General features: G+C 39.8%; 1 pseudogene; it reads right to left on the bottom strand.

The window, feature by feature from the left end:
• Positions 1-4,790: 4,790 nt before the first annotated feature.
• LOC105470175 (CDGSH iron-sulfur domain-containing protein 1 pseudogene) lies at positions 4,791-5,117 on the bottom strand (annotated as a pseudogene).
• Positions 5,118-9,111: the final 3,994 nt, after the last annotated feature.

Here is a 9,111-nt window from a genome sequence, read left to right as displayed (position 1 = left end):
GCCCTTTGACTCTTCTATAAACTGTATTTGGAGGCTCTGTCAAATCTCAGTGAGACTTTGCTGGATTCTTAAAAGCCCATGGCTCTCTGAATTCATCCTTTACATGAGAAAGCAGGGGAGATTCTTGGAAATAACCTGAGCTGACATCTATTTCTGTTGTTTTACAACAGTTTCCCAAAGTTTGCAGTTTTAAGCAAACTTAGTAAAAAAGTCAGCACACAGAGTTGAAAATGGTAGAGTTGTAGGCCAGGGAATTCAGCCTTCTTATCCTGAATACTTACATATGGATTTTTCTTTAGATGTATTTTTAACACTGTCTCCTTCGCTTTTATTTTTGCCACAAGGTAAACTCACCTCCAGTAAATAGTTTAGAAATTATTTTAAACCAGGGCGAATGCAGTGAGAAAGCCAACATATTACAATGAACAGAGCATGGTTAAAAAAAAATAGTTGAGTGGCTTGGGTATTTTATAATCTTTAAAAAGATACAAAAGCAATAATCTTTAAAAATACAAAAGCAACTTTTGTTCAATGTAGACATTGTCACTGTTAATATTTTGGTATGGCCTATCCTTTCAGACATGTTTTGCCCCTGTAAAAAATGGGATCATATGTTGTGGACTTAATTTCTTTTTTCTTTGTCTACATCATTTTTATGGCTCTTTAGTAGACTGACATATTATGATTTATCTAACCATTTGTCTATTGACCATTTAAATTATTTCCAGTTTTTTTACTCTTATTAATAATTTACAGTGAACATCCTTAAAGTAAAATATTTGAATACATCTGTGATTATTTTCTTAAACTAGTTCACAGAAGTTAAATTGTTAGGTCAAAGTGTATATGGAATTTGAAGGCTTCTTTAGTTTTGTCAAATTGTCCTCAAAATTCTGTATTCCATAAGTAATATATGGTGAGTTAAAACATTGGGTAAGAAACTATTAAATGCAAACCAGGTGCAGTGGCATGGTGCCTGTATTTCTAGCTACTTGAGAGGCTGAAGCAGGAAGACGACTTGAGCCCAGGAACTGCAGACCACAGTGCTCTATGACCATGCCTATGAACAGCCACTGCACTCCAGCCTGGAAAACATAGCAAGGCCCAGTCTCTAAAACAATCAAGTGAAAACCAAAAAACCACTAAACGCACGATACATAATACATAATCTAAAAAAGCACAATGCATAATTTAAAAAAGAAGGGTTCTGATCACAACCACTAACAATATTCTCTTCCTTCATTTAGGGGGATTTTCTATTTGAAAACCATCCCAAAGAAAGAAAAATGGAACACCATTACAATTGAGGTCTATGTAGTGTACTGAACTGGTAATCTGAAAATCTGGTCCCTAGCCCTGGCTGTGCTGCTCATTTGACGTGTGTGGCTCTGCCAGCCAGTTATTCTACCTGGGACTAGTATTCTTTCTTCATAGTGTGACCATATATCTTGCTCTATGTCTGTGGCACAAGCATAGTAATTAATAGCATTTTCTTTTACTCTCAAAGTGGACAGTGAAGTTTGTGCTTGTCCCACTTACCTCTGTGTGAGGTGTTTCCACCGTTAAAATGGACATATGCTATTTTGCCTGCCCAGCTTCTTCCCCCTGTTGTTTTCTGTTGTGGAGCCACTCTCTCCCATCATCAGTCAATGTGTCTACAGCCTAAGTCTATCTCAGACACATGGCCAGCGTGGGCCAGTCAGAGCACCACAGCCCCTTGGACTCAGAGATGAATCTAAAAATAGCCGTGCGACCCAGATCAGGCTCCTGTGAGCTGTCCTCCTGGATTTCTGCGGGGCTGGTGGTGTGCTGGCTCATATTGGTACACAAGAGCCATTTATTAAATTTCTAGAAGTTTTGTCAATCAGTTGTTAAACACAGCCATTATTGACAATTGGATTATATAAACTTACAATTAAAGTATATTAAAACAAAGGTAGGTGAATACTTCAAACTCACAGCTGCCTTATCTATAATACTTTACTATAAGTATCTTTTACTATATCTTATATTACCTATCATCTTGAGTTATTTATGTGTTTTGACTCTATATGGTGGAAATACTACAGAATGGACTACTGCACATCTCTTCCCAACTCCATGTTTAGTGATATCAAGTTGGTAGGTTGAAATTGGACAGGGTGGGAGTATTTATACCATGGAAATTGGCAAATGTTATAAACCAGATTTTTTTTTTTTTCTTTCTGGAAAGTTAAACATTTACCTTCACATCACTGGCTTGAGCTTATGGGAAAGGGGCTTTTGCTTTTTACTTTGTTGCTATGCTGGTAAAACATAGTTCTGGAGTAGTAGGAGGGCCGTTTTGATCATTTGGGGAGGGCTTGCCCAAGAACTATGCTAGCGAAAAGAAAAGTAGAGCTGAGGGCTACAGAATGATGGGATTCTTATTTTTCCTTTGGCTTTATTGAGGTATAATTGACAAATGAAAATAGAGGCAAGCTTGGTATGGTGGTTCATTCCTGTACTCTCAACATTTTGGGAGGCTGAGACAGGAGGATTGCTTGAGCTCTGGAGTTTGAGACCAGCCTGGACAACATAGCAAGATCCTGTCTCTACAAAAAATTAAAGATTTAGGTCAGGTGCAATGGCTTATGCCTGTAATCCCAACACGCTGGGAGGCTGAGGTGGGCGGATCACCTGAAGTCAGCAGTTTGAGACCAGCCTGGCCAACATGGTGGAACCCTGTCTCTACTAAAAATACAAAAAAAAAAAAAATTTAGCTGGGTGTGGTGGTGCATGCCTGTGATCTCAGCTACTCTGGAGGCTGACGCAGGAGAATCACTTGAACCCGGGAGGTGGAAGTTGCAGTGAACCGAGATTGCACTGCTGCACTCCAGCCTGGGTGACAGAGCAGACTCTGTCTCAAAATAAATAAATAAATAAATAAATAAATAAATTATTAAAATAAAAATTTAGCCATGTGTGGTGGCATGCACCTGAAGTCCTAGCTACTCAGGAGGCTGAGGTGGGAGGATCACTTGAGCCCAGGAGGTGGAAGCCACAGTGAGTCAAGATCGTTCCATTGCACTCCAGCCTGAGTGACAGAGCGAGACAGACCCTGTCTCAAAAAAAAAAAAAAAAAAAAAAGACAAGACTTAATATATGTGAGCATTTGGTATTTTAGTTGGATGAGAAACTGGGTGAATCCACATTAGTTTTCTATAACTTATAAATAAAAGTCTTTGGATAATACAGACTCTATGATCTTTAAGACTCCCTTGTAGCTTAATAATATCTGATTTCAAAATTAAATAAGACGGGGAACTTCTTAGACAATATTTGAGTGCCCGTAGTTACTATCTTTGACAAGAAGTCAAATAAAAAATATTCTGTAATGAATTCACAAAATTTGTCTTCACTCAAACATTCAATCCTGTATAATGTTAAATGTCTTATAGCCAAAATTTAAGCCATAAGACAGATGAAATAAACTGATGTTAATAATTTTGCTTTTTACAAGATTTCCCCCTTCTTTTTAAAATAAGTTTAAGCTGATCCACTTTAAAATAATTTTTTAATACCAACTTTTAATTATCCTCAGATAATGATTATTATCTATATTCAACCACAGCACTGTGTCTAGAAAGCCCTGTTAAGATATAGTTACTCTGCATTTTAGGAACACTGTACTTTCTCCCTTTTAAAGATTGATTTCATTTTACCAGCGTGGTGTCCCCATGGTGCACCCTGAGGTGGTGTTTCTTAATTAGTGAATGAGTCTGGAGTAGGTCCTACTGAGATATTAGGAATACTCTCCAATTTGATACAGCTGAAGTATATATTTAACATTTTATTCCTGGCTCACTGTAGCTATGACCCATCTCACATATTGTTGATTCAAAAGAATCAAAATCCCATCGGTGTGTTCGCTTTCTGGTATTTGACTGTTGATAGCTCAGAGGTGTTGGTGGTTAATAGTCAACATTCACAAAAATCTTATGAGGCCAAACCTCATAACTTGCCAAGTGCTAAGATGGTTTAAATTTACCATCCCTGAAATAAAGTATTCTTTTCTTTCTGTGGCTTAAAAAGATGTTAGAGAAAGTCTGTTTTGATTTGGAGGATTATATTTAGAAATAAACTAAACAACAGAAACCTTGACACTGCCATTATTAGCTCTACTAGGGGTTTCCTTGTCAATAGCTGGTTGCCTTCTCTTAATTCTATTGCTAGTTTGCCTTTTTTTCAATAGTCAGGTGTTATCTTGCAACTATAACAAAACAAGCTATTTAAATTAACGTGAATGAGAACTGTGATGTATTGGAACAAAACAAGCACTTTTGGGGACTGACCTTGAGTTAATTCCTTGCACCAGCATTTGCATTTCCCAAAGTGTGTTCCAAGAACCCTAGTTAGGGAAACATTTCATGTCAGTATTTCTCAGTGTGTAGATCATCTGCATCTGAACTACCTGGGGTGTTAAAGTACAGGCTCCAGGGCTGCTTCTGAGGGGCTTGATAATATGAATTTTCAACAGTTTTCTCAGAGTGATTCATATGTACTTTGGCAAAAAGGGATATAGTAAATTTGTGAATTACTTTTTTTTTTTTTGGTTTTTCCTCTTTTTTTGTTTTGTTTTGTTTTGTTTCAATAAATGTGCACCACGATGTTTCAACAAGTAAGGCAAATCTATGAATGTGAAACCTGCAGTTTGCAATATACCACATTTAGAACCCAGGGTAAGTGAATTAGACAGAGGTGGTGGTCATTCTAATTAAACAATCAGGTAATTTCACGACAAGTTGATTTGCAGCATCAAAAGTCTCCACTTAAAGTTCTTTTTTCTTGATGATCAGAGGTCTCACGTTGACTCCAGTCTCTTCCTTGTGTTTTGTGTAAGACCCATCACAGAATGGGAACTTTTTGGACCTCCAGCAACGGCAGTACACAGTTTTATCTCCCAAATCCTCCATGTCAAAAGCATGTACTATCTTGGGATTGTCTTTCCGGATGTGAAGGTTTATCATAGCTTTATTTCGATGATCTTGAACATAAAATCTTTTGTAAGCTAGATAACCAATTGCAGCTGTCCCAGCAGCAATGGTAACTGCTGTGATCCATTCAACTCATCTGCTGGAACCGGAAGTCAGACTCATGGAGCCGTCGCTTGCCAGGCGTGTGCACTATGACACCGAGCACAAATGGGTTCGTGCGGCCAGCGAGAGTCAAGGTAGGTGCCAGCGGAGTACTAAGGGCACTGACTCCGCGCGGCTACCGCCAAATTACTTTCTTGACTTACAGACTACATTAGCAAATTAAAGTATCTGAAAAGGATCTGCAAAGTCCTGTAGTAGAGACCTGTTTAACTTTTTTAAACCCAGGATTTTCTCATATTGTTTGATTTTTCAGTTTATTTTGTTTTTGTTGAGACAGAGTCTCACTCTCTTGCCCAGGCTGGAGTGGAGGGGTGCGATCTTGGCTCACTGCAACCTCTGCCTCCTGGTTTCAAGATATTCTCCTGTCTCAGCCTCCCAAGTAGCGGGGACTACAGGTATGTGCCACCACACCTAGCTAATTTTTTGTATTTTTAGTAGAGACAGGGTTTCACCAAGTTGGCCTGGCATCAAACTGGTCGCAAACTCCTGGCTTCAAGTGATCCACCCACCTAGGCCTCCCAAAGTGCTGGGATTACCCATGTGAGCCCCACCACGCCCTGCCTCAAATTGTTTTTGATTACAGAGTTCTTTTTTGGGAGGAACATTTGTTAGTTGATCAAATACTATTGGGAAAGGTTACTCTATCTAATAGCATAGTAATTGTAGATTGTCGTAATTGCTTGCTAGTTTGATACTGAGTTACTGTAGTGTCTTGCTATAAGCATTAGACAGACATCTGAGTGTGAATCCTGAATTTTGTACCGTTGGTTCAGTTACCTAGCAGTCATGTTCTCTTAATCCTAAGGGAGATAGAGTGAAAGAGTGAGTTAATACCAGAAACATAGCTAGAAAAATAAACAAGCGTTTCTGAAGAGTGAGGTATGTGAATACTTCTGGCAATGTATTTTGCCCAGACATTCTACCTCCTGACTCTACACCTCCGGAGAAGAGATCTGGTTGCCATTTAACAATAGAGTGTACAGAGGGAGGAGCAAGGAGCTCTTCCAGGAATGCCAATCGAGTAGAACAATGACAAAGAAGTAAACACATCTGAGCAGGAAATAGGATGGAAGTGAAGTAATTCTTCACTCTGCAGCAGAAGTGGTGAAAGGCAACCCCAGTTTTTCTTCCCACCATTCTCCCATTAGGCACAAACAACACAGAGCCAGGCAGTAAAGAAATGATAAAGGAGGACTGAACTTTAAGGCCTTCTCTGTGTGGTTGGGACTGCCTTTTGCATGGCTCTAGAACTAGAGGGATGAAGATGGGTCCCGAGTAAAGGAAGCAGGGCACAGATAAGCTGGAGGGAGAGAGAATTAGACCTCTGGGTTTCCTTTCAAATTGTCTGGGTTTATTGACCAGGTTAGAGAAGGAGGCCAAATCCTGGGCTTGCTCTTCCCATCCCTGACCACACAAGGCATTTCATTTCTCCATGCTTTTGCACGCCTTGTCTCCTTTGTTTCTTCTTTTCTTTCTTTCCTTCCTTCCTTCCCTCCCTCCCTCCCTCCCTCCCTCCCTTCCCTCCCTCCCTCCCTCCCTCCCTCCCTTCCTTCCTTCCTTCCTTCCTTCCTTCCTTCCGCCCTTCCTTCCTTCCTTCCGCCCTTCCTTCTCTCTCTCTCTCTCTCTCTCTTTCTTTCTTTCTTTTTTTCAGGGTCTCTCTCCTTTACCTAGGCTGGAGTACAGTGGCCTGAACATGGCTCATGGCAGTCTCGACTTCCGGGGCTCAAGCGATTCTTCTGCTTTGCCTCCCAAGTAGCTGGAACCACAGGTGCACATCACCACTCCTGGCTTTTGTGTGTGTGTGTGTGTGTGTGCGTGTGTGTGTCTGTGTGTGTAGAGACAAGTCCTTGCCATCTTGCCCAGACTTGTCTGGAACTCCTGAGCTCAAACCATTCTCCTACCTTGGCCTCCCAAAGTACTGGGATTACAGGCGTTAGTCACTGTGTCCAATCTTGCCTCCTTTATTTCAAATGCCTTTACCTTGCTCTCTCCCACTATCTGCCCATGGAACTTTGCTGATTTTTCTAACTTAACCTCATAATATTATATTAATGGTATGCAGCAAGATTGGGAGCTTTTTGAAGGGCAGAGGTAATGTCTTATTTATCTTGAGTATCTTGTGCCAAGCTCAGCTTCTAGAATAAAACAGCTTTTCAGTTAATGTTTGTGGTAGCCAGGGAGATCAGAAATCTTAACAGGATGCCTCTAAATAATCTTTAGAGTACTCATGTAGAGTTCAGTGGTATAGAGCTTTGGAGCTGGAGGCTATCTATCTGTAGACCCTCCTTATTTTACAGATAGGGCAGTGATAGTTCACTCAAGAGGCAAGTGGTGACCTAGGACTCAAGCCTCCTACCTCTCAGTCCTGTGTTCTTTTGACTCCCCCAAGGTGGTTTGTATAATTAAGAAAACCCCACAAAACTCACACTTCCCAATGCTGCATGACCCTTTATGAATTACAGTATAAAGCAACATTTCATTTAATATTTGCATCAGTGAAAAATGCAGAGACATTGAGCTAGAAAGTGATTTCAGGAGGATGTTCTGCCTCCACATAGAATTTGTTCCATTTCTGATTTTTTGCATCCCGTTGTGCGCCTTTCCAATTCTTGGCTTAGCTTGGAAGTTGCAGTTAAAAAATGCTGGGTGAGAAGCTATTCTCCTGGTACTTTCAACTTTATTGGAAAGAGAAGGTCTCATAAATCACATAAAGGAACTGGGGCCTGTAGGATTGCTTAGTTGCCAAGTGAATTCTGATTGATTGCTTTGGAAAATATGTACATTTTCCAGGAGCTTATCTGAAATAAAATAAAGATTCATACTTTCTCAGACTGAGCTCCCACTCCACCAAATTTCAGTAGTCTGGTCATTTTAATCCAGTGAAAGGACAGTTAAATGAACAGTGTAAGCATTAGAAGTGTAGTAAAAAATGTGAACAACAAAACACAAATGTTATTTCAAATGGGGAAAGGTTTGGAACAACAAAAATGCTCCTAACTAAACATAAAATTAGAGCAAGATTCAGTTTTTATGGCTCGCGTTGACTTAAACTTCTGCCTAATAATGGCCAGCATATCAGAGTGGAGAAATTGTTGGGGAAATCATGTTATCAGATGCTGTTATCAATCCCATATCAGGAAGCAGTGTGAATTAGCATTTCAGGAGAACTGAAATTGTGTGTGTCCACAGAGAGTGAAATTAAGTGGGAGAAAAACATTTGGATCTTAATCCTTTGAGGTCACAGAAACTGTTGAAAATCTATGAAAGCTGTGAACCTTCTCCCCATAAAAATTCACATGCATATGAAAGCTTTCAGACCCATGATGCCCATAGGGTGCTGGGACCCTACGTTAAGTACCTCTTATTTAGCTATTTTTCCTAGAATTTCTGGTTTCTATATGTGGCAGATCTGCCTGGCTGGCACCTGGAACTTCCAGCCCGTTCACACACATACACTCTAGGGCCAGGTTGTAGCAAAAAAAAAAAAAAAAAAAAAAAGGACAGAACATCTGCTGTGAGACTGATTCCGTTTTACTCAGGGTGAACAGAAGTGGCCTTAATCCCCTACAGAGATTTCCTTTACTTTGTTGTTGTGCAGAGGGATCATCTGGCAGAGATTTTAAATTTTCTCAGCATTTATTTATACTTTCATTTACAGTATGTCTGAAAGGAAAATGCAAACTTTTAATTGGACTGACTTGGTAACTTGGTTCAGTGGTACACTGGGTTCAAAATTGCTCCATCCCCGTTTACCAGATGATTACAATTCACATGGGTAGCAAGTTCTGCTTTATCTTGGAGATAAACAGTTTAAGAGATTTTCTAGTCTTCATTCATTACCATTTCATCTGAATTCATCTCTAGTGAACTAAAGAAGACTTCTTGTTGTGTGATTAGCCTAGTGAACATGATGATGCTTTCCTGAACAGACATGGGAAAGGCAGGTGGATAATAATAGTCTACAGCACTTTTTGTTTATCCAGAAATCTGCCAT

This window comes from Macaca nemestrina, chromosome 10 (assembly GCF_043159975.1).
Source record: "Macaca nemestrina isolate mMacNem1 chromosome 10, mMacNem.hap1, whole genome shotgun sequence".
In the NCBI taxonomy this organism is placed as follows: domain Eukaryota; kingdom Metazoa; phylum Chordata; class Mammalia; order Primates; family Cercopithecidae; genus Macaca; species Macaca nemestrina.
Note: the sequence above shows the minus strand (reverse complement) of the source record. Positions and strands in the feature narration are given on the sequence as shown.